The sequence below is a fragment of the Lissotriton helveticus genome, chromosome 11 (assembly GCF_964261635.1).
Source record: "Lissotriton helveticus chromosome 11, aLisHel1.1, whole genome shotgun sequence".
Taxonomy (NCBI): Eukaryota; Metazoa; Chordata; class Amphibia; order Caudata; family Salamandridae; genus Lissotriton; species Lissotriton helveticus.
In genome coordinates this window covers 892564233-892591392 of record NC_136072.1, presented here as the reverse complement: position 1 = coordinate 892591392, position 27160 = coordinate 892564233, and positions in this window count along the sequence as shown.

The window sequence follows — 27160 nt, the reverse complement described above, 5'->3', positions numbered from 1 at the left end:
CTACCTCTCTCGAACGCCATCCTTCTGCTGTCCCGAACAGCGTGCATCTCGTAGCTTGAAGAAAAGAGAACATAGAGTTAAACAGTTTTCTGCTGACTCTCCCATGCAAGAAGAAGGTGGACCCACCCAGTCGATTGACCAACCAGGAGCCCAATATTTAGAAAAAAAGGACGTCACCCAAGCAAGAGGCGGCGAACCTGGAGACGAAAGGCGGAACTGGGGAAAGCCGAAACATGCGGCAGGGAAGAGCCCGAGAGGAACGCTGTTGGTGGAAGCAGCAAGACCAAGTGAGGACACTGGGAACGGAGACACAGAAGCCGGCGCAGAGACTCCATGTCATGCCCCGAGGTCCCACTCGAGTTGTAGCTCTAATGGCATGGGCACTATAAAAGACGCATTACACCAACGGAACGCCGCTTTGCGTTCTAGCGTCTAGCCCTTACTTCCGAGTGTTCTGTCCCTGTTCGTTTTGCCTGACTTCCGGTTTCCTTAATTGTTTGTTTCCTGTTTGATTTCCTGCCTCCTCCGTGAGGGTGTTTCGTTCGGCTGTTATTCTGGGGCCGTACATTTAGGTTACGCTTTCTTACTGACGTTCTTTTCCTTGTTGTCAGCGTAATCTTTGTCTTTCTTGTAAAGACCTCTCTAACACTGTAAATTCCGTCCGTGTTTGTTTTTCTCTTTCTATTCCCCATTTCCCGTGCTCTGCCCGGCGGCCGGGTCTTTCCCCGCCATCCGGCCGGGCACAGCCAGTCCATTCTCCCTTTCCCCTGGTGCTCCGCCCGCCGGCCGGGTCTGTCCCCGCCATCCGGCCGTGCACAGCCAGTCCATTCTTCCCTTCTCCTGGTGCTCTGCCCGGCGGCCGGGTCTTTCCCCGCCATCCGGCCGGGCACTGCTACATGCACTAGTATTTTGGTTTCCTGACCGTAGCTGTCTCCCGTTGTGTGAATCCATACCATCCTTCCCTTTGGCATTGCTATACTTATATTTGGGGCACTTGCGTGGACCAGGGTGTGGTGTGATTCGAGGCTCAGCTACATAGAATCACGGTAACAGCGCTTTGCGCTGCCTTTCTTACAATATGTTAGGGGGTTACGAGAGTGGATGACTAATTGTAATTATCATATGGCAGATAACCTTGTGCATACTTCAAGGTGGAGGCTCGCACATACGTATCCAGCCTTAAAGAAGAATTGGATGTTCTTCCAGTTTTCTCCAGAGAATAGCAGAGTGAGATTTACATATTATTTACTTTCACATGCTAGCGTAGAGTGGGATAGAGTTCTTATTATCTTTTGTCTTGTTGTGTACAGAAAGCGAACACCTTATTCTACCCTTCAGCAATGTCCCAAGGTCCAGACGATTAGTTGTGGTAGGTGATGTTCATATTTATATAATAGACATTGTGCATATACATTGTGTTGTTATCAAGTATAGATAGTAATATATTCCTTCCCTTACAGCCTGACTTTCCACCAAGTGCCCACTCTGAAGTCCACTGCCAAGACCTGTTGTTTTCCCCAACCTTTCCTTGTTTTGTTTCCCTGTTTTCCCCTGGCGAGCCATTCGATACTCTAGAGTCTGATAGAGTCGAAAGGCCGTAGGGGAAGGCTGAGGATTATTCTCCAGATTCCTGACGCTCCTGCGGAACCAGCCTGGAAACCATTACACTCCAGAGGACTGGAGTGAGGAGTGGTGGATGCCCCCAGGAGAAATCTACTCGTCGCCGTAACTCTGGAGAGTTGTGGCACTGAAGGGAGTGAGACATACGGAGAGAGAGGATCGGGACGAACTAAGATTTTTTTTTTTAACCGGAACCCAGAGGAGATCACGGCAGGAGACGCCAAACATTGTTTTCTTAAGAAGTAGTGTTTTTTTTCTCTCTCCTTTATTTATTTATTTGAGTTTTGTATAGAGCGAACAAGACCCAATATAGGGTTAAAGGGCGCTTCACAGTAAAGAGTAAAAAAATTACAAGCCAGTATAGTAGGATCCTGGTTAGAATGAAAATGGGTATATATGAAAAACGGATAGGTACAATACGATAAAGACATGTTAAGAAGACATAGTACCTCAGTTCCGGGCATTATTGACAATTTCAGTGCAGTCAAATCTTATTTGTCAGGCAGTCTACACAAGGAATCATGGAGATGAGTTTAGAATAGCGTTCTAGGTAAGAAAAAAGTAGAGATGTACAAGATGTTAGAATTTCCTCAAGAAACAGTGATTGAAGGAGGGTGGTGAGTCATTCAAAAGAGGGGCAAGTCTAGAGGAGATCAGTTGAAGTTTCATGAATTAAGATGGGTGGGGGGTGCTAAGGATTAAAGGGAGAAATTTGCTCATCAGAAAGGTTTTGGTTTCCATTTTGAATGTTGAGGTAGAAGAGATTCTTCTGATGCTTGGGGGGAGAGAGTTCCAAATTCTTGGTGCAGCTTCGGAGAATGTTCTATCAAATGTTTTTTTCTTGCTGAAGCAGGAAGGTTTTTAGAGCAGATTGTCGGAGCTCCTGGTGAGTCTGTTTCCACCCGATAGCGTAAGTTTCTGGGATAGGTACTGGGGTATCTTGTAGTGTAAGGCTTTATGAGTAATGCAGACCATCTTTAGCTGTATTCTCGATTCATAGGGCAGCCAGTTGAGTGCTTTCAGGTGTGGCAAGATGTGGTCAAATTTTCTAGAACCTGTTAAGAGTCTTGTGGCTGCGTGGAGACAATCTTTCTATTTCTGTTTGTTGTCGGAGGAGAGGGTCAAGCCAATGAGAACATTAAACCTAAGACACATATGATTGCCAACTGTTGACCAGACTGGGACAGTATCACAATTATAATTCTATGCTAGACCATTGAAATCCCAATACTTTATAGGATAAAGGAGACCAGGCAAAGGTGGGTCATGCTTTTGTTGATTCTTTTTTGTTATTAGATTATATTCCATGTCCTTCACTGTTTTGGTATGTTTATCCTTTCACTTTAAGGAGTGGGGGAGGGTGTGTGTATGAAAGGGAAAAGGGATCTATTCCCACACCATTATTATTTCCCAAATCCAGAGATCACTCCCCTTTTAAACGCCTGAGTCACTTCCCTTCCCCATCACTCCAGGTGTGGTGAAGGATACTGTCCTATCTCCAATCCAGAAAGCAAGAGATACTTGCCGCCGTTTTCTTCTCTTTTCGAGTTTCCTGGGAACATCCTCCTGATGAAGACACTCCTGGAAGAAAGAAGAAAAGAGAAGAAGTGACCAAGAGGAAGAAGCCAGGACTCTGAACACCAATCTTATTATATCCACCACCTTCCTTTAATAAAGCACACCAAAATTGAGAAGCATATCAAGCCTCCTCGATTCTGTTTCCATCCATCCCTCACACAGTTGCCTTGGACAATTAGCCTCCAAGTCACTGGCCAGCTTTTACCTTGGTCGGCCACTCTAGAGGTGGTTGATTAAAAAATATGACTCTTAAAACACTGTGAAGTACATGCCCAGAGGGACATGGTTGCTATATTAATAGTTTTATTCTATTAGCTAAAGTCATTGTGTGGTACTTCTAAAATAATTTTTTGTAAATGCTTACTTTTTTAGTAGTTCTAGTTGTGGCTAAATTAGGACAGCAGAGAAATCTGTCAGTTATCTATTAATACATTTAAAATTTGCTATTATTTATAATCATTTTCTATTTAGAAGTTGAAAATGAGTGTGTGTGTGTGAACGCTGTACTTACTTGACTGATAGATGGCTCTGTCTCGGAGGAAAACTATGGGCCTCATTTATGAAAAGTGGCACATCGCTGTAATAAAACAGCGATGCAATAATTTCCAATGTACCCTCCTTGCGACACCATGTATGCGCCTTATTTACTGTACAGTGCTCCATGTTGCAAGGATTGACAGATACGACAGGAATCCTGAAATATCTGTTGGCGCAAAAATGGTGCATTGCTGGAGTGTGTCTGGAAACAGACGCAACTCCAGCAATGTGTCATTTCACATGCCGAAAGCCTTCGTCACCCCATATGCCTGCTTCAATTAGGCGCAATGATTTGACGCAATGAGGCCATAGAAGTGTTGCAGTGAAATCTCATAGATTTCTCTGCGACATTTCTACAAGCCTTTTCTGCACTGGAATGCCCACCTTGCATACATTATATCGGTCACAGGTATAATGTAGTGCAGGGGTTTACAAAGTAAAGTATCTGCCTAGATGCGTCACTTTGTAAATATGGTGCAGTGGGGTGTATTGTTAACGCTATCGCAACGTCACAGAAAGTGACGCAACGGCAGAGTAAGGGCCTCATAAATTAGGCCCTTCATATCTAACAGGAACTCGCTTAGGGGTGTGGTCTTGAACAGTGTCAATTAACCACTGAGCACATTTATACGTTTCCCTGAGGTGAATATTTTTTTTAAACAAAATATGTTTCAAACAGCATTTTTTAACGTTATGCCGAATGTGACAGAATAATTTACAACAAGGGGTGGTGATGGACAGAGTCTCTGAATTAAGCAGAGTACTCTCACCCAGTCAAGAGATCAGGGCTAGATCCAACACCGTTTTTTAGCTCATTGCACCATCCCAGTTTCAGAACCTGGCTGTATGCAAATTAGTCTGTCCCTGGCCCAGTGCATCATGGGAACAGGGCAGACCAGACTACAAAAGCCAATTCTTACACTGGGAAGGAAACAAGCTTCCGGGGACCGGTTTCTGCCATTTCAGGCGTCTTCGGCCCGGCTTGCTTGAATCCTGATGGTGCAATGAGCAAGGGACTCACATCTGAGTATACCCTTCCACGCTTAGGGTGGACAAAATAATTTACAACAAGGGGTGGTGATGGACAGAGTCTCTGAATTAAGCAGAGTACTCTCACCCAGTCAAGAGATCAGGGCTAGATCCAACACCGTTTTTTAGCTCATTGCACCATCCCAGTTTCAGAACCTGGCTGTATGCAAATTAGTCTGTCCCTGGCCCAGTGCATCATGGGAACAGGGCAGACCAGACTACAAAAGCCAATTCTTACACTGGGAAGGAAACAAGCTTCCGGGGACCGGTTTCTGCCATTTCAGGCGTCTTCGGCCCGGCTTGCTTGAATCCTGATGGTGCAATGAGCAAGGGACTCACATCTGAGTATACCCTTCCACGCTTAGGGTGGACAAAATAATTTACAACAAGGGGTGGTGATGGACAGAGTCTCTGAATTAAGCAGAGTACTCTCACCCAGTCAAGAGATCAGGGCTAGATCCAACACCGTTTTTTAGCTCATTGCACCATCCCAGTTTCAGAACCTGGCTGTATGCAAATTAGTCTGTCCCTGGCCCAGTGCATCATGGGAACAGGGCAGACCAGACTACAAAAGCCAATTCTTACACTGGGAAGGAAACAAGCTTCCGGGGACCGGTTTCTGCCATTTCAGGCGTCTTCGGCCCGGCTTGCTTGAATCCTGATGGTGCAATGAGCAAGGGACTCACATCTGAGTATACCCTTCCACGCTTAGGGTGGACAAAATAATTTACAACAAGGGGTGGTGATGGACAGAGTCTCTGAATTAAGCAGAGTACTCTCACCCAGTCAAGAGATCAGGGCTAGATCCAACACCGTTTTTTAGCTCATTGCACCATCCCAGTTTCAGAACCTGGCTGTATGCAAATTAGTCTGTCCCTGGCCCAGTGCATCATGGGAACAGGGCAGACCAGACTACAAAAGCCAATTCTTACACTGGGAAGGAAACAAGCTTCCGGGGACCGGTTTCTGCCATTTCAGGCGTCTTCGGCCCGGCTTGCTTGAATCCTGATGGTGCAATGAGCAAGGGACTCACATCTGAGTTACCCTTCCACGCTTAGGGTGGACAAAATAATTTACAACAAGGGGTGGTGATGGACAGAGTCTCTGAATTAAGCAGAGTACTCTCACCCAGTCAAGAGATCAGGGCTAGATCCAACACCGTTTTTTAGCTCATTGCACCATCCCAGTTTCAGAACCTGGCTGTATGCAAATTAGTCTGTCCCTGGCCCAGTGCATCATGGGAACAGGGCAGACCAGACTACAAAAGCCAATTCTTACACTGGGAAGGAAACAAGCTTCCGGGGACCGGTTTCTGCCATTTCAGGCGTCTTCGGCCCGGCTTGCTTGAATCCTGATGGTGCAATGAGCAAGGGACTCACATCTGAGTATACCCTTCCACGCTTAGGGTGGACAAAATAATTTACAACAAGGGGTGGTGATGGACAGAGTCTCTGAATTAAGCAGAGTACTCTCACCCAGTCAAGAGATCAGGGCTAGATCCAACACCGTTTTTTAGCTCATTGCACCATCCCAGTTTCAGAACCTGGCTGTATGCAAATTAGTCTGTCCCTGGCCCAGTGCATCATGGGAACAGGGCAGACCAGACTACAAAAGCCAATTCTTACACTGGGAAGGAAACAAGCTTCCGGGGACCGGTTTCTGCCATTTCAGGCGTCTTCGGCCCGGCTTGCTTGAATCCTGATGGTGCAATGAGCAAGGGACTCACATCTGAGTATACCCTTCCACGCTTAGGGTGGACAAAATAATTTACAACAAGGGGTGGTGATGGACAGAGTCTCTGAATTAAGCAGAGTACTCTCACCCAGTCAAGAGATCAGGGCTAGATCCAACACCGTTTTTTAGCTCATTGCACCATCCCAGTTTCAGAACCTGGCTGTATGCAAATTAGTCTGTCCCTGGCCCAGTGCATCATGGGAACAGGGCAGACCAGACTACAAAAGCCAATTCTTACACTGGGAAGGAAACAAGCTTCCGGGGACCGGTTTCTGCCATTTCAGGCGTCTTCGGCCCGGCTTGCTTGAATCCTGATGGTGCAATGAGCAAGGGACTCACATCTGAGTATACCCTTCCACGCTTAGGGTGGACAAAATAATTTACAACAAGGGGTGGTGATGGACAGAGTCTCTGAATTAAGCAGAGTACTCTCACCCAGTCAAGAGATCAGGGCTAGATCCAACACCGTTTTTTAGCTCATTGCACCATCCCAGTTTCAGAACCTGGCTGTATGCAAATTAGTCTGTCCCTGGCCCAGTGCATCATGGGAACAGGGCAGACCAGACTACAAAAGCCAATTCTTACACTGGGAAGGAAACAAGCTTCCGGGGACCGGTTTCTGCCACTATAGGTGTGGCAGGGTATACTCAGACATGAGTCCCTTTCTCACTGCTCCATCAGGATTCAAGCAAGCCGGGCCGAAGAGGCTGAAATGCCAGAAACCGGTCCCCGGTAGCTTGTCTCCTTTCTGGTGAAGAATTGGCTTGGTAGTTTGGTCTGCCCTGTTCCCATGATGCACTGGGCCAGGGACAGACTAATTTGCATATAGCCAGGTTCTGAGCTGGGATGGGGCAGTGAGATAAATAACGGTGATGGATCAAGCCCTGATCTTTGGACTGGGTAAGAGTGGTCTGCTTAATTCAGACACTCTGTTCATCACCACCCCCTTTTTCTGTATCGTTTTTGGCCACTATAGGTGTGGCAGGGTATACTCAGACATGAGTCCCTTTCTCACTGCTCCATCAGGATTCAAGCAAGCCGGGCCGAAGAGGCTGAAATGCCAGAAACCGGTCCCCGGTAGCTTGTCTCCTTTCTGGTGAAGAATTGGCTTGGTAGTTTGGTCTGCCCTGTTCCCATGATGCACTGGGCCAGGGACAGACTAATTTGCATATAGCCAGGTTCTGAGCTGGGATGGGGGCAGTGAGATAAATAACGGTGATGGATCAAGCCCTGATCTTTGGACTGGGTAAGAGTGGTCTGCTTAATTCAGACACTCTGTTCATCACCACCCCCTTTTTCTGTATCGTTTTTGGCCACTATAGGTGTGGCAGGGTATACTCAGACATGAGTCCCTTTCTCACTGCTCCATCAGGATTCAAGCAAGCCGGGCCGAAGAGGCTGAAATGCCAGAAACCGGTCCCCAGTAGCTTGTCTCCTTTCTGGTGAAGAATTGGCTTGGTAGTTTGGTCTGCCCTGTTCCCATGATGCACTGGGCCAGGGACAGACTAATTTGCATATAGCCAGGTTCTGAGCTGGGATGGGGCAGTGAGATAAATAACGGTGATGGATCAAGCCCTGATCTTTGGACTGGGTAAGAGTGGTCTGCTTAATTCAGACACTCTGTTCATCACCACCCCCTTTTTCTGTATCGTTTTTGGCCACTATAGGTGTGGCAGGGTATACTCAGACATGAGTCCCTTTCTCACTGCTCCATCAGGATTCAAGCAAGCCGGGCCGAAGAGGCTGAAATGCCAGAAACCGGTCCCCGGTAGCTTGTCTCCTTTCTGGTGAAGAATTGGCTTGGTAGTTTGGTCTGCCCTGTTCCCATGATGCACTGGGCCAGGGACAGACTAATTTGCATATAGCCAGGTTCTGAGCTGGGATGGGGCAGTGAGATAAATAACGGTGATGGATCAAGCCCTGATCTTTGGACTGGGTAAGAGTGGTCTGCTTAATTCAGACACTCTGTTCATCACCACCCCCTTTTTCTGTATCGAATGTGACAGAATGTTCTTTTATTTGGAGCTTCCATGTTTTATGGTATATGGAGTTCTTGTCAAACAATGGCTTCCTTTTTCCTCAGGAAACATGGAAAAGAAATATTTACCAATAAGGTAGGACTTTAGCAGTAACAGCACACTGCAGTACGCATTTCCCAGAAACATAAGAATAGTGTAATGTGACAAATGTATGTATTTGCACAATTGGTTACTGTGCTTGACATATCTTGATGCTATGAAAAATGGATATTTACAATTTTTTACATTTTCAACACTTTTTAACATGTATTTCCATTTGGCGTTGTAACGGTAAGTGTTATTAATGTATAGGTTATAATGGCGCTCGTTGTAACAGTACTTTTAATGGTTCCCTATGTGGCGGCATGATAAATGATTTTGTTGTTAAAACTGGCGTTGTTAGGGCATTGTCGTTTTTCCACTGCCGTTGTATAAGCCTTCGTTGTAAAGGCTTTTGTTGTTCATACATGCTGCCCAGAGGTTACTTGTACCATTGTGAGCCTGCAGTTTTTCAACCTGTTCTATTGATGATAATGGTTTTTTCCCAGTTATTCCAAATGTACAAGAGACAAGCCAAGCAAACAGTCAACAAGAGTGCATGGTACACACACGTTTAAGGATAGACCTTTTGGTAACTTACATGGATCACATGCTAAAAAGCCCTCCCCCACATAGTACATGAAACTAAGCGCATATCAATGCTAACCCTTACACCTTTGAGAGAAAAAGAAAAAAAAAACAACAGTATGGTGCAAAGTTTGAGCAAGAGACGGCCATAAGTAATTGTTGCAGTCCAAGGAGAGTGGGCGTACATCATCAGCAGATCTTGAAGACAGTGAAGGGCCCAACCCAAATCTCCCTTTCCACCAGACTATCCCACATGTCTAGCATCAGACCTTAATGCGGTATATCATGAGGGAGAAAATAGACCTGGTAGGGGCTCCAAATGTTGGGTGGGCAGAGTGCTTCTGGGATCTAGGCTTAGTAGGTCTCCAGCTGTTTCTTGCAATAAATCATATTCTGGAGTCATTGCTTAATTGTTGGGGAAAGGCCTTTTCCCCGTACACAGGCTACACATTGTTTGGCCAGCAGAAAGCCCCTCTCCACAGAGACAGTACAGCCCGGCAGGCCCATCTTCAGGGAGGGTGTGAGAGTGAGCTCTGTCATGTCTGATAGTGCCGGAACACATTTCACCAGAATGCATGAATCCGCGGGCAATGCAAAGCCATTTGGTCAAAGTCGGCCTCTGGTGCGTTGTACCTCTTGCAGCCAGAATACGCTTTCAGATAAAACTTAAATAAGTTGAGTGTTGTATGGTACATGTGGTCAGAAACTTGAAGTGCAGTAATGAAAGCCGGCCATTAGGGGCAAACTCCCCTATTAAGAAGGAGCAATACCTCCACACTCTATGATAGAACGCAGCCCCCAGATCAGCTTCCCACAATGTCTTAGCCCTGCGGTAATGACGGGGGCCTCAGATTGCATGGTGGTGTAGAGCCTGGTTACCAGGTGCTATGGAGTGAGGGCAGTACAAAGTATGGGCTGGGTTTTAGAGTTAGAGGACTCCTGCTGGAAGATAGTGAGTTTAAGCCAAACGCTATTAGCCCTTCAATTCAGTGACTGATGGTGTGACCAAGACATGAAGGATGCATGTTGTAACATCGACACATGGGAGCTAGAGTTTTTCATGGGCAAAATGCTTAAGGCACTTCCTGAGAACCATAAATGATCGGAAGATCCAGCATTGATTGGAATGGGAAACAGTGAACATAAGTTGTTACTTCTGTTTATTCAATACTGTTTGTTCTATTTTTACTGATGGACATATTATGCTGCCGTTTTCTGACCTGTAAATATTCCTGTATTTATTCTGTACCTTTTGTTCCAAAGGACTCTGTCACCATTTGGGGTTTAGTAGTGATAAATTAGAAACGTAATTATTGCAGAATGTAAAGCAAACATGGTTACAAGAACTGTCTTTGGATGGTATATTCCCTTATTATCTACATAAGCAACCACCACGTTTTAAAATATTAAATATTATTGTTTTTTATAGTGCAGACCAGATACCAGAAAGGCATCAGGGCGCAGGTAGCAAATAAACAAATGTTGCAGGATGTCAAGGGAACTTTGAGCAAAACAGTGACAAGAAAACGTAAAATGAAAACTTCATATTAAGAGAAGATTGGAATAGTTGGAGCACTGTATAGTGAAGCAGAAGACTGAAAGCTATAACATAAATATACTGAATAACGAAAAATATATATCAGTCCAGGGCGATCTAAACTGATTTTACAGTTTAAAATGTGGAATATGGCACAGGGCCATAGTATAATATAGTCAAGTGTGAATATGTATTATATGATGTCATAAGTCTCATACAGTGTCTGCTCAGGAATAGTAGAGAGGGAGGTTCAGGGTGGTGTCACACATCTAAGAGCTATATTGCAGGCTTACCATATCAGGGAAACGGAGGTGAAGTAATTGTTTTTTATACTGTTTATCAATGTGGAGTGTGGGGCAGTCAGAGGCAGGGCTGGGTGAAGCCCTTTTAGATCCTGCGTGCTGGACCCGAGAAGAAATGTGAGAGGTTATGTTGATTATTGAAGATGGAGAAGAAAAGGCAGAGAAAGACATTTCTGTTGAGATAGTGTTGGCTTCCCAGAGATGATCAGTTTTTCAGACCGGTACTGTGGGGGGCGGCTGAGACAGAGAATTAAGTGCCGTTTTATAAGTAGATTCACCAAAGGTAGCCATTGATGGAACTGAAAGACGGGATTGATGTAATTGAAATGTTTGTACTAGAGATCAGGCAAGCAGCTTCATGTAAAGAAGAATTGCCAGGAATAAGGAGGAACTTAGATAGAACTAAAACAAGAAAGCTGTCCTAAGCCAAATGGTAGAGGACTAGGGACGGGATAACATTTGTAAACGTGTCTATCCATAATAGATATTTGATACCTTTCAATGTTCTAAGCTGAAATTAAGTATTTTCAGCCCGATTCTTACACATTATTTTAATATGAAGCCTGACGATTTTACATGAATAATGATGGTGTGCACAGAGCTGAGAGGTGTAGAAGAGTTAATCATGCTTGGATTGTTGGGTTTACAGGATCTGAAGAAGATTCCATGTGTTCAATTTGAGGAAGTGTTGAGACATTGAGGGCTGAATATTAACATAAGCATGGTAAAGTGGAATGATAACAGACACAGGTGATATAGTGGCGTAAAATTGCACAATGAATCCCCAGCTACCACTGGTGGGCTGAAGGGGCAGATCAAACATTAAATGTTAAAGCCAATCCTCAGAAAAATGGCATCGAGAGTGAGCACTTAGGAGTAACCTATACATCCACCCACAACCGTAAAAAAGAAGGTAGTGCCATAAAAGATCTGAATCCTGGTGATAACAAAATGAGGACCCCCAGGAAGACCCTTGGAGGGAGGTTAAATAGCCTGCCGCAAGGTTAAGACACCTAGAGCTGAGGGAGCCCTCCTCAAGAAATATTAACAGAGCTGTCATATCTCACACACATGAGTGGGATGAGATGCTTGCATCATACACAAATGACAAACACCAGCATCTGAAATCTAGCAGGACTGAATGAAAGAACAAGAACATCTACAACATGGCGGCATTTGTCCGTCTTCAGTGAGAAATTTCCAAACAACTGTAGGCACAATGAATTGTCATTCAGCCAAAATGGACATACAGATTAATTTACTGAATAAGTTGGCTGTATTTGTAGCAGGCATTGATGGGGAAATTGCAGACCTAAATAAACTAATCAAATGGGCACAAGAGGAAGCATCTGACCCAAGGCCTAGCTGCACATACTCACCAATCCTGGAGAAACAAAGCACAGTCCCCGTAACTCTTGGAGCACTCTTTGACGATTTGAGGGATGTCATCAAATCTCAAATACCACCTGATTCGGACCCCACCATCCACTGACCAGCGTCATGCCGAGACAGTCTGGGATTACCTGCGAACAAGATAATAAATCTGGTACAATTCGCTCCCTGCCCAGCAACTAGCCTTGTTCAACTGGGACCCCAAGAGTACTCTGCAGAGCTGAGTAGTGAAGGGGGTACTGCAAAGGAAGGTACAGCGAGCAGCCCCTAGGGTCAATAGTGGCAAAATAAAAAATAAGTTAGACCACCTTGGATCATTTCATTCAAATAGCAGACACGTCTCAACAAACGGATAAAAGAGCTAATAGCCAGACTGAAAACTAAGAAGAACAAAAAAAGGAAAGCCAGAAACAAAAACTTTCCAAAAGAAAACTGGTTTAAACACAGTGATTTTGAATTACTGACGAACAATTGTGTCTCACAATTCTCGGGGGGCCACGAACAAGAGATTGGGACATTAACGAAGAACACAATCAGACATCAATCTCCAACTGAACCTGTGACAGAAAAAAACGGGGGGCACAGGGATCGCCCAGATGACCCAGATCAGTGGCTGCATTTCAATACAGGCTGTGCCAATATCCCAGAGAACTCTAGCTCGAAGTGACTTGGCAACCTAGTCAGGGAGGCTTCAGCCAAGTTCCAAGACTGTACAAAAATTGCACAACAAGTTCCAGAAAACTCCTATAATTTATTTCAGGATCCACCAAATATCGGTGCTGACTCCATTCAAAGGCAGATCACTAAAGGCAGAACACATGGTCCACCTGTTTAACTATGCGGTAATAGAAAATGCAATTCAATCGTCCTGAATAGGGTCAATTATATTGGCAATGTTCAAAGGAGTAGACAAAGTCTATCCAGAGAACTGTAGAATAATTGCCCTCATCGACAACAAGACATGGTACTATGCTGCTGTACTATTGGAACACCTGTTGAAGTGGACCACCACAAACTCCAAAATCCCTTTTAATCAAACAGGTTTCACAAACAAAATGGGGACCTCAACTAACAGCATGGCACTGTTGCTACTAATTGACTCTTCTGAGGCTTGCAATCTCTTCCTACAACTTGTTATATAGACTACAAAACTGCATTCCATTGCGTTGATCATATATAGACTGTGGCACAAACTATCCGACTAGAATATTCCTTCACCATTCTTGGGAATAATTGAAAACCTGCACAACATGTGGGAATTGGCGCCAAACTTTCAAGGGCAATACCCACAACGCAGGGTCTCAAACAGGGGTACGTCCTGGCATCTAGCCTATTCAACTTGTTTCTTTCTGATCTATCACCACCCCTAAGCTAGATCAATGCTCATGCTCCCAAAATCAGTGTAATACAATGATCTAACCTTTTATACGCTGTCGGTCTGCAGCGCTTGCTGAACACAAACCTGAACTACTCGAGGAAAAATGGCATGAAAATAAACATGCAGAAATCGAATACCATGTCCATCATGCGAAGGAGCTTACCGCAAGACCGTTGGTTCCTCGACGCCGCAAGACTTGAGACAGTCAAGGAGTACAAATACTTGGGCCTACTTTTTTACAGTAAAGGAACGTTGCAATTCATAAAGTGTCATAAAGAGTAAAGAAAAAGAAAAAGGATTACAATGGCAGGATCCTGTGAAAAAAAAACTAAAAGGGTCCTTGTGCACCCCAATAATGGAAGTTGCCCGGGATAAGATAATCCCCTCCCAGTGCTTTAAATGGGCCGGTACTGTCCGGTATGGAGTGCCGGCACTTTTTATTTTGAGAGGGAGAGTACCGGCACATCTCAAGAGAAATGCTGTACTTTTAATTGAAGAGTACCACCAATTCTCAGAAACAAGCAGGTACTCTGATACAGAGTACCAGCACTTCTATTTTTTCATTGCAAGCACTGTCGCCACCCTGACCTACGGGAGCGAGGCGCTGCCGGGGCGAGATGGGAGACCCTAGAACAAAGCCATAGTGAGGATTTATAGGTAAACTTTACACTTACCCAGTCGCACATATCCACCACAGATCAGACTGGAACTCAGCCTAGTCAAACAGACACTAGCCAGGAGAGCGGCCTCCACCATCTGCTGCTATAAATTCAAAACTTCTTATAAAACACTATAAATTATAGCATATGGCTGGAGATAAAAGACAGATTGCATTCGCCTGCCATAAAATATCTCAGTACAACAACTTCCATGTTTGGTCTAGAAGAAGTCTGGAACTCCTCTGCCAGCTACAACTCCTTTAGAAAAGTGCAAAACAAAACAGCAAGAAAACGATCGCTACTGGAGGACAAAGCCTCATTAGCCACTAGATAGCCTGCTTGGATGGCCCTAATCAGCTACGAGACCTTGAAGCCACAACCATATTCGGGAGACGTTTTCAATAGTGTACTTAAGGCAGAATATCTGAAACATCAGCTGGGCCCCCTATCATCAATTCTGCATGCACCTCCATAGCTAAGAAAGGACGATACAGACAGCTGCAGGCTGAGTGGCCAAGTAAAGGATGACATTATGTCCTGTGCCTCTGTAAAGGGACGCTCAACCTCTGTTGGGTGGAAAACAAACTAACAAAAGTGGTCTAACACTGAGAAAATATTCCTGACCTAGTAGGCTGCTGGGAATGCACCAAGCATGACTTTTTGGGCTCAACTGATCAGCAACCTTGTCAAAAGCCTTTTATTTTAAGTGGCTGCTACAAATTGAGTTATGTGCTTTTTTCAGCACTGCTTCTGCACTTTAACAATCGTAAAGCACCCAGGCCCCAAGCATTAGTCATCTGGTCAACACCTCAGCCCATTTCTTAGCTGTTCATTACAGCACAATGTCTCAGTCCTGAAAACACTCTGAGGGCACGGAGCGGCTGCGTGTACTTACCTCCACTCAGGGTGGCGGACGGCACGGACCAGGTGTGGGGAGGCTTGAGAGGGTGTGTGGAGTTTTAAAAAAGAAATTAAAAGTACCCGATCGCCGCGTCTCTTTTCTGTCTCTCCTCCACTGTCTCTTTCCTGGGGCTGGAACAGGAAGCACCCAGGCTCCCCATAGTCAGTCACAATGCTGCAATGCAGCGTCGTGATTGGTCTGAGCACCTTGGTTCGGCGATCAGTCAGGGAATGGGAGGCTAGGCATGTTCTCCACGCAGGCTGTAACGCAGCCTGCGTGGTGAACGTGCAAACTGTGCATGATGGCCAGGGCCGGACTGGCATTTGCGGGCACCGGGCATTTCCCCGGTGGGCTGAGGGGTGGGGGCCGGGTTTGTGGCCGCAGGGGGCCGCTTTTCTTACAGAGTGCCGGTTTTGTAGCAGCGCTGCAAAATCGGCCCTCTGTAAGAAAAGCGGTAGCAGTGCTTTGCGGGTGACAACCCCCTCCCCTCCCGTTACCAGGGCCGGTGGAGAAGCAACCTGCCAGGGCTGGTTGCTGGTCTCAGTCCGGCCCTGATGATGGCCATCCAGAGAGGGCCGACCAAACATCAAAGCGCACTTGGAGTGGGCAAACCACTCCTCCCCCTTCTCCTCTGTCATCGGAGCAGCCCCCCGCCCGCAACCCTGCTGCAGAAAGAAAACAAGCATTGGAAATGCAATAGGTCTCGGATTTATTTGAGTTAGAGCTAATGGCATTGTAAATGGCAATGTCTTTTAGCCATGTGTTATGGAGTGTATGCATGTGGTGTGTAATGGAATTATGTGGTTTGGATTGGAATTGTTCACCCTGCACACTCACAAACTGTTCACCTTGCACACTCACAAACTGTTCACCCTGCACACTCACACACTGTTCACCCTGCACGCTCACACAATGTTCACCCTGCACGCTCACACACTGCTCACCCTACACGCTCACACACTGCTCACCCTACACGCTCATACAATGTTCACCCTGCACGCTCACAGACTGTTAACCCTTCACGCTCACACACTGCTCACCCTACACACTCACACACTTCACACTCTGCACTCACACTGTGCACTCACAACTCTGCACTCGCACTCTGCACTCTGCACACTCACTCTGCACACTCACTGCACACTCACTCTGCACACACTACTCTGCACTCACTACTCTGCACTCACTACTCTGCACTCTGCACTCACTACTCTGCACTCTGCACTCACTACTCTGCACTCTGCACTCACTACTCTGCACTCTGCACTCACTACTCTGCACTCACTACTCTGCACTCACTACTCACTACTCTTCACTCGCTACTCTGCACTCACTACTCTGCACTCACTACTCTGCACTCACTACTCTGCACTCACTACTCTGCACTCACTACTCTGTACTCACTACTCTGCACTGACCACTCTGCACTCACCACTCTGCACTCACTACTCTGCACTCACCACTCACTATTCTGCACCCACTACTCTGCACTCACTACTCTGCACTCACTACTCACTACTCTGCACTCACTACTCACTATTCACTACTCACTACTCTGCACTCACCACTCTGCACTCACCACTCTGCACTCACCACTCTGCACTCACTACTCTGCACTCACTACTCACTACTCTGCACTCACTACTCACTACTCACTACTCTGCACTCACTACTCTGCACTCACTACTCACTACTCTGCACTCACTACTCTGCACTCACTACTCTGCACTCACCACTCTGCACTCACCACTCTGCACTCACCAATCTGCACTCACTACTCACTACTCTGCACTCACTACTCACTACTCTGCACTCACTACTCACTACTCTGCACTCACTACTCACTACTCACTACTCTGCACTCACTACTCTGCACTCACTACTCACTACTCTGCACTCACTACTCACCATTCTGCATTCACCACTCTGCACTCACCACTCACTACTCACTACTCTGCACTCACTACTCTGCACTCACTACTCTGCACTCACCACTCTGCACTCACCACTCTGCACTCACCACTCTGCACTCACCACTCTGCACTCACTACTCACTACTCACTACTCTGCACTCACTGCTCTGCACTCACTACTCTGCACTCACTACTCTGCACTCACTACTCACTACTCTGCACTAACTACTCACTACTCTGCACTCACTACTCACTACTCTGCACTCACTACTCTGCACTCACTACTCTGCACTCACTACTCACTACTCTGCACTCACCACTCTGCACTCACCACTCTGCACTCACCACTCTGCACTCACCACTCACTACTCTGCACTCACCACTCTGCACTCACCACTCTGCACTCACTACTCACTCTGCACTCACTACTCTGCACTCACTACTCACTACTCACTACTCTGCACTCACTACTCTGCACTCACTACTCTGCACTCACCACTCTGCACTCACCACTCTGCACTCACCACTCTGCACTCACCACTCACTACTCAATACTCACTACTCTGCACTTACTAGTCTGCACACACTACTCTGCACTCACTACTCACTACTTACCACTCACTACTCACTACTCACTACTCTGCACTCACTACTCTGCACTCACTACTCTGCACTCACCACTCACTACTCACTACTCATCACTCTGCACTCACCACTCTGCACTCACCACTCTGCACTCACCACTCTGCACTCACCACTCTGCACTCACTACTCACTACTCTGCACTCACTACTCTGCACTCACTACTCACCACTCTGCACTCACCACTCTGCACTCACCACTCTGCACTCACTACTCACTACTCCGCACTCACTACTCTGCACTCACTACTCACCACTCTGCACTCACTACTCTGCACTCACCACTCTGCACTCACCACTCTGCACTCACTACTCACCACTCTGCACTCACCACTCTGCACTCACCACTCTGCACTCACTACTCACTACTCTGCACTCACTACTCTGCACTCACTACTCACCACTCTGCACTCACCACTCTGCACTCACCACTCTGCACTCACCACTCTGCACTCACTACTCACCACTCTGCACTCACCACTCTGCACTAACCACTCTGCACTCACCACTCTGCACTCACTACTCACTACTCTGCACTCACTACTCTGCACTCACTACTCACCACTCTGCACTCACCACTCTGCACTCACCACTCTGCACTCACCACTCTGCACTCACCACTCTGCACTCACTACTCACTACTCACTACTCTGCACTCACTACTCTGCACTCACTACTCTGCACTCACGACTCTGCACTCACCACTCTGCACTCACCACTCTGCACTCACTACTCACTACTCTGCACTCACTACTCACTACTCTGCACTCACTACTCACTACTCTGCACTCACTACTCAATTCACTACCCTGCACTCACTACTCTGAACTCACTACTCACTACTCACTACTCTGCACTCACTACTCTGCACTCACTACTCACTACTCTGCACTTACTACTCACTACTCACTACTCACCACTCTGCACTCACCACTCTGCACTCACCACTCTGCACTCACTACTCACTACTCTGCACTCACTACTCTGCACTCACTACTCACCACTCTGCACTCACCACTCTGCACTCACCACTCTGCACTCACCACTCTGCACTCACTACTCACCACTCTGCACTCACCACTCTGCACTCACCACTCTGCACTCACCACTCTGCACTCACTACTCACTACTCTGCACTCACTACTCACCACTCTGCACTCACCACTCTGCACTCACCACTCTGCACTCACCACTCTGCACTCACTACTCACTACTCACTACTCTGCACTCACTACTCTGCACTCACTACTCTGCACTCACTACTCTGCACTCACCACTCTGCACTCACCACTCTGCACTCACTACTCACTACTCTGCACTCACTACTCACTACTCTGCACTCACTACTCACTACTCTGCACTCACTACTCAATTCACTACCCTGCACTCACTACTCACTACTCTGCACTCACTACTCACTACTCACTACTCTGCACTCACTACTCTGCACTCACTACTCACTACTCTGCACTCACTACTCACTACTCTGCACTCACTACTCTGCACTCACTACTCTGCACTCACTACTCACTACTCTGCACTCACTACCCTGCACTCACTACTCTGCACTCACTACTCAGTACTGTGCACTCACTACTGTGCACTCACTACTCTGCACTCACTACTCTGCACTCACTACTCTGCACTCACTACTCACTACTCACCACTCTGCACTCACCACTCTGCACTCACCACTCACTACTCACTACTCTGCACTCACTACTCACTACTCTGCACTCACTACTCTGCACTCACTACTCTGCACTCACTACTCACTACTCACCACTCTGCACTCACCACTCTGCACTCACTACTCACCACTCTGCACTCACTACTCTGCACTCACTACTCTGCACTCACTACTCACTACTCTGCACTCACTACCCTGCACTCACTACTCACTACTCTGCACTCACTACTCTGCACTCACTACTCTGCACTCACTACTCACTACTGTGCACTCACTACTCACTACTCTGCACTCACTACCCTGCACTCACTACTCACTACTCTGCACTCACTACTCTGCACTCACCACTCTGCACTCACCACTCTGCACTCACCACTCTGCACTCACCACTCTGCACTCGCCACTCTGCACTCACCACTCTGCACTCACTACTCACCACTCTGCACTCACTACGCTGCACTCACTACTCACTACTCTGCACTCACTACTCACTACTCTGCACTCACTACCCTGCACTCACTACTCACTACTCTGCACTCACTACTCTGCACTCACTACTCTGCACTCACTACTCACTACTCTGCACTCACTACTCACTACTCTGCACTCACTACTCTGCACTCACTACTCACTACTCTGCACTCACTACTCACTACTCTGCACTCACTACTCTGCACTCACTACTCTGCACTCACTACTCTGCACTCACTACTCTGCACTCACTACTCACTACTCTGCACTCACTACTCTGCACTCACTACTCTGCACTCACTACTCTGCACTCACTACTCTGCACTCCCTACTCACTACTGTCCACTCACTACTGTGCACTCACTACTCTGCACTCACTACTCTGCACTCACTACTCTGCACTCACTACTCTGCACTCACTACTCACTACTCACCACTCTGCACTCACCACTCTGCACTCACCACTCACTACTCACTACTCTGCACTCACTACTCACCACTCTGCACTCACCACTCTGCACTCACCACTCTGCACTCACCACTCTGCACTCACTACTCACCACTCTGCACTCACTACTCTGCACTCACTACTCACTACTCTGCACTCACTACTCACTACTCTGCACTCACTACCCTGCACTCACTACTCACTACTCTGCACTCACTACTCTGCACTCACTACTCACTACTGTGCACTCACTACTGTGCACTCACTACTCACTACTTTGCACTCAATACTCTGCACTCACTACTCTGCACTCACCACTCACTACTCACTACTCTGCACTCACTACTCTGCACTCACTACTCTGCACTCACTACTCACCACTCTGCACTCACCACTCTGCACACTACTCTGCACTCACTACTCTGCACTCACTACTCTGCACCCACTACTCTGCACTCACTACTCTGCACTCACTACTCTGCACTCACTACTCACCACTCTGCACTCACCACTCTGCACACTACTCTGCACTCACTACTCTGCACTCACTACTCTGCACTCACTACTCACTACTGTGCACTCACTACTGTGCACTCACTACTCTGCACTCACTACTCTGCACTCACTACTCACTACTCACCACTCTGCACTCACCACTCTGCACTCACCACTCACTACTCACTACTCTGCACTCACTACTCACTACTCTGCACTCACTACTCTGCACTCACTACTCTGCACTCACTACTCACTACTCACCACTCTGCACTCACCACTCTGCACTCACTACTCACCACTCTGCACTCACTACTCTGCACTCACTACTCACTACTCTGCACTCACTACTCACTACTCTGCACTCACTACCCTGCACTCACTACTCACTACTCTGCACTCACTACTCTGCACTCACTACTCTGCACTCACTACTCACTACTGTGCACTCACTACTCACTACTCTGCACTCACTACCCTGCACTCACTACTCACTACTCTGCACTCACTACTCTGCACTCACCACTCTGCACTCACCACTCTGCACTCACCACTCTGCACTCACCACTCTGCACTCACTACTCACCACTCTGCACTCACCACTCTGCACTCACTACTCACCACTCTGCACTCACTACACTGCACTCACTACTCACTACTCTGCACTCACTACTCACTACTCTGCACTCACTACCCTGCACTCACTACTCACTACTCTGCACTCACTACTCTGCACTCACTACTCTGCACTCACTACTCACTACTCTGCACTCACTACTCACTACTCACTACTCTGCACTCACTACTCTGCACTCACTACTCACTACTCTGCACTCACTACTCACTACTCTGCACTCACTACTCTGCACTCACTACTCTGCACTCACTACTCTGCACTCACTACTCTGCACTCACTACTCACTACTCTGCACTCACTACTCTGCACTCACTACTCTGCACTTACTACTCTGCACTCACTACTCTGCACTCACTACTCACTACTGTGCACTCACTACTGTGCACTCACTACTGTGCACTCACTACTCTGCACTCACTACTCACTACTCACCACTCTGCACTCACCACTCTGCACTCACCACTCACTACTCACTACTCTGCACTCACTACTCACTACTCACCACTCTGCACTCACCACTCTGCACTCACCACTCTGCACTCACCACTCTGCACTCACTACTCACCACTCTGCACTCACTACTCTGCACTCACTACTCACTACTCTGCACTCACTACTCACTACTCTGCACTCACTACCCTGCACTCACTACTCACTACTCTGCACTCACTACTCTGCACTCACTACTCTGCACTCACTACTCACTACTGTGCACTCACTACTGTGCACTCACTACTCACTACTTTGCACTCAATACTCTGCACTCACTACTCTGCACTCACCACTCACTACTCACTACTCTGCACTCACTACTCTGCACTCACTACTCTGCACTCACTACTCACCACTCTGCACACTACTCTGCACTCACTACTCTGCACTCACTACTCTGCACCCACTACTCTGCACTCACTACTCTGCACTCACTACTCTGCACTCACTACTCACCACTCTGCACTCACCACTCTGCACACTACTCTGCACTCACTACTCTGCACTCACTACTCACTACTCACCACTCTGCACTCACCACTCTGCACTCACCACTCACTCAAGTCCATACAATTAGAGGACATAACATTCTGAACAAGCACCTACCTCTCAGTGCCCTCACTGCCATGCGAAACTTTACGATGCCGGCCAGGAAGAGAGCAGTGATCGGCGCGCGGCGGGGACGCTGGCGCCGTGAGCGTGCGCGCGACTGAATCCGCGCGTGGCCAGCACTTGTCGCTCCCTCTCCCATTAGGATTGCTGGGCGCGTGCCCAGCTCTTGTCTCCTTTTGTCGGCTTTGGTGGCTGACATGATCACAATAGTTCTCTGCCGAGAACGCGCTTCGCGCGTCTCTAGGCCGAGACCTAAAAACATAAAATGATAACAACCTAGAGTTATTATCATTTTATGTTTCCTGTTTTTCATTGATGCAAAGCAGTGGGGCGACGCTCCTCCGCCTTAGTGGGGGAGCCGCTGGTGTCCACACATTGTTTGCACTTTACACTCCAGATGCAAAAGTCCCCACCATTTGTAACCCATCTCGAACTGTATTTTAACCCTTCTTCTAATTTGTTTTTTTATGGATATGACAATGTTCTGTTGATGAAATGGTTTTTATTAACCATGCATAATAAATGTAAATGTAAATGTACAGGAATTTATATAGCGCAAATCACCAAGCGGTTTCTAAGCGCTTGCTTAGGCAACCCGTCCTGGTATTCCCCTGTGAGATAACCCCGGCAGGGTATCCGCAAGGTGAAAGCCAGGCATCCCACCGCGAGGGGCCGTTGTGGAGATTAAGCAAGCTATTGCCCAGAGTCGCAGAGTGTGAACCCGTGAATCGAGTAGGCACCGGAGCGAGAATTGTCGAGTCCATGGACATTTTAGGACTCAAGACCCTGCCGAGCCGGGAATTGAACCCTGGTCCCGGGCTGACCTCTGCTTCTAGGTCTGCCTCCTCTAACCAGTGAGCCACACTAAATATATTATTATTATTAGATAGGGATTACTAGACTGTCTCTATGAACTCAAACATATTGGGACAATTCTTTGACAAATTGAAGATTTTTGGTAGAACGCCTTGTTACTGGGAGATGATTTTTGTAATGTTGTTTAGTCATTGGTAAGTGGGATAGGTGAGCCACAGAAGCATGTTGGTGTCATTTAAGCTCCATGGTCCTATATTTTTCTATTTCTCATTCAGCTCTGCTGAGAACTGCTCAGTAGATTTGATTATGTTTTTTTCAGTTTGAAAGTGAAAAGTTTATTGATGATGTCTGGCACTAGTGTGACGTGAGGAATCCAGGATCTATGGCTTAAAAGTTGTTAGATAGATGGAGCAAATATGTAGCTCTTACAAGTCCAGGCATTTAGTCACTAACAATAACAGTATCTCATTTTTGCTGGCTGAAGAACAGAGTATGTGTCAAAGTACAGAGAGAAAGGGACCTCTAATTGATTCACCCGGTCAACATTCAGTCGGGTCAAAAGATGTCAGGCTTTGAGATGACAAGATGTAATACATGGAACATTTTATGTGAACTATCAAAGAAAAAACAAAGGGCAGACAAAGGTCAAACACATCCGTCCGTATGTACAGAAAATTCAATGTGAGTAGGTTTCACTCAGTTTTGGATAAGAGAATTGTCATTGATGAAGAAGGTGAGCTGGGACACAGAGTGGAGAATGGACACTCTCAGAGGGTCATCATAAAAGCAGCTAGTGCCCAGCTTCACCTACACTGACAGATTAAGCTGTTTTCATTCCACTACAGAGGGTTTAGGTGGAGTCGATGAATCAGCGTTGTCAAGAGTGAACTCGTTTAAAGCTCCATTAGCCGGTTTGCCCAAATCGTCTCTTGTTCTGATTAAGACAATCCTACATACTGCAGTCCATTGAATGTTGGTATTTGGTTGAGAAACTGGGATTTGCAGGCGTTTCTAGTGTGCACTAATAATACTTGAATTGTTCCTCTTATTTTTGCCGGGCTCTGGTGATTGTAGATATTTTATTTATATATTTGTATGTTAAATGCATGGTGGGATTTTTCTACATTTCATTATCCTTCACAATATGGAAAGATTTTACACTACAAGATATGGATGGTAACCATACTGATGGCCTTAGAATGATATAACATTAAAATATGAAGGATATCTTTTAAACACTTTATAAGTTATATCAGTTTTGTAGTGGGGTTCTAATGTGTTGTATTTGTGTGAGGAATGCAGTCCAGGTCCATTACGTCCATGTAAGTGGGCATCAAACGGTCATCACTGAGGACGGTATATACAAGGCTGACGGTAGAACAGAATCAGGATGGTGTAATGACTTTGGGCTATGGTGTTCAGTAACTATACTCCGGGTAAAAGGGGCTGAAACAGATGCCCCTTGCAGACGATATCCTAACCATTCAATAAATGGCACTTTGAAGACTAGCCTTCCATCTTGCACAAAATCTCCTATTGTATGACCTACCATTTAATGCACTCTCTCCTAAGTACTTCTCTCACATACTGTTCTTGCAGTGAACTTAGACCAGAGCTTTCAATACTAACTTCCTCTCCTGGTAGATCTGATGAGATCTATAAAATGATGATTCAACTTGCATTGGTCTTACTTTGAAATTCCCACCCACTTGTGCAGTGAGTGTTGCTCAATCACCTGTCTAGTGCTAATCTTCTGGGCGACACCTGGAATGTCTTCTTGATTTGAAGAAAAGGCCTCTTATCTCCAGAGGCAGCAGGGACGCCAGTTTTTTAAACAGGAACTCCAGCAGTGCTCTAACAAGTAATTCAGCAAGAGGCAGAAAAAACTGGAGTCCAGACAAAAACCACCAGCAAATCAGGCTGAGGAGCAGAGTGACAGAATGAGGAGTAACAAAAGGAACTGGAGTGAACGCGGAGTCCACAAAGTTCAGTGAGAGAGCAATGATTCAGGAAGAATTGCGAGGTAACTGGACTTACCTTGGACCTCTATTATATAGTGAAAAACAGGATTTGTTTTGTATTTAAGTTTTTTTTAAGTTACCAACATATATCACCAAGTGTTACAGCACAATATATGATTTATAACATAGCACATCTTATTCCTACATAAGACATTCTGTAATCAAGTCTTTATACATGCACTTTCTATTCCTTATGATCTTTAGGATTATCAAACCGTAATTCTAGTTGTAGACATAAACATATTCATAAGCATTTGGGCTTCTTACTACATCATCGCTGTCCATAGTTTCTAAGCACTGTGTACATCTGAGGACCTTCGCAATATCAGTGCGCCAGTCCCCTTTTCCATCGCTCTATAGGGTGCCATATCTTCTCCCCCAGTGCTCTAGCTCTCCGTCCTTTCTTGTCGTATATTGCCTTCTCCAGATTGTACATAGAAAGTAGCCTAGCAATCCAGGTTTGAAACGTTGGAGGAGATTTATCAAGCCAAGCCTTTGCAATACATATTCGGTACACTGCCATAGCAACAAATAAAAACTCTTTGAATTGGCTCTCTCCCTCCCCCGACAGCCCGAGCAGTATTAGTTCCGATGTTATTGCTACTTCAATCCCTAGTGATCCTTATATAAAGGCCTTAATTGCCGTTATTAATGAGTACAATTGTGGACATTCCGAAAAACATATGAACTATATCGGCATTGATTGAATTACAGCGCAGACACGTTATTCCCGAGGTGCCGCCCCATTGTGCTATTCTAGCAGGAGTATGATATAGCGAGAACAGCGTCTTGTAATGCTGTGCTTGTAGCGTTGCTGAACATAACACAGTACATCCTAGGTCTAGTGAATCTTGAAATATCTCATTAGAGGAGCCTATTTTCTCTCCCCATTTTATAGCAAATTTTTCCCTATCGTCTTTTTTAAGTGAATGTAGTTCTGCATACAAGTGCCGAATCGTACAGTGATGACTATGCTCTATATATTCCATTATCTGGCATTGCCCAAACCCGAGTATACCTCCCTGTTTATTCATAAAGTAGCTTATCAGCTGCCAATACTTAAAAAAGCTCCTACCAGATAGCTTATGCTTTGTTTGTAACTCCTGAAACTGGAGGATACCTTCCTGATCATATAGGTCTCCTATTTTCTTAATCCCCTTTTCCTCCCATTCTCTCATAATTGGATCCCTAAAAATATCCCCAGGGAGTGACTGATTAGTATATAAACGTGTATATCTGTTGTACCTTCCCAGCCCTAGTTTTTTGAGACTGCCATCCACACTTGATACGCCGACCTCAATGTCTTAAACCTTGTGTGCTTAAAGTAGCTGAAATCAATTGTGTTTAACAAGCCATTTGCAGCGTCTTCCCCCAGCAGTGCACTATATACATTTGTGAAGATAGGTCCATTACCCCCGTGCCCTACCCCTCCTCCCCCTATCATCCCCTGAAAGTACTGTAGGGCCACCGCCCAGAAGTAAAGTCTAAAATCTGGGGCACCCCATCCCGCTTTCCCTCTTGGAAGTGTGATGTGCCGGTATGCTCTCCTTGTTTTCCCTTGTGCCCATATAAGTCTGTTAAGGATTAACTCTACTTTGGAGAACCATGAATG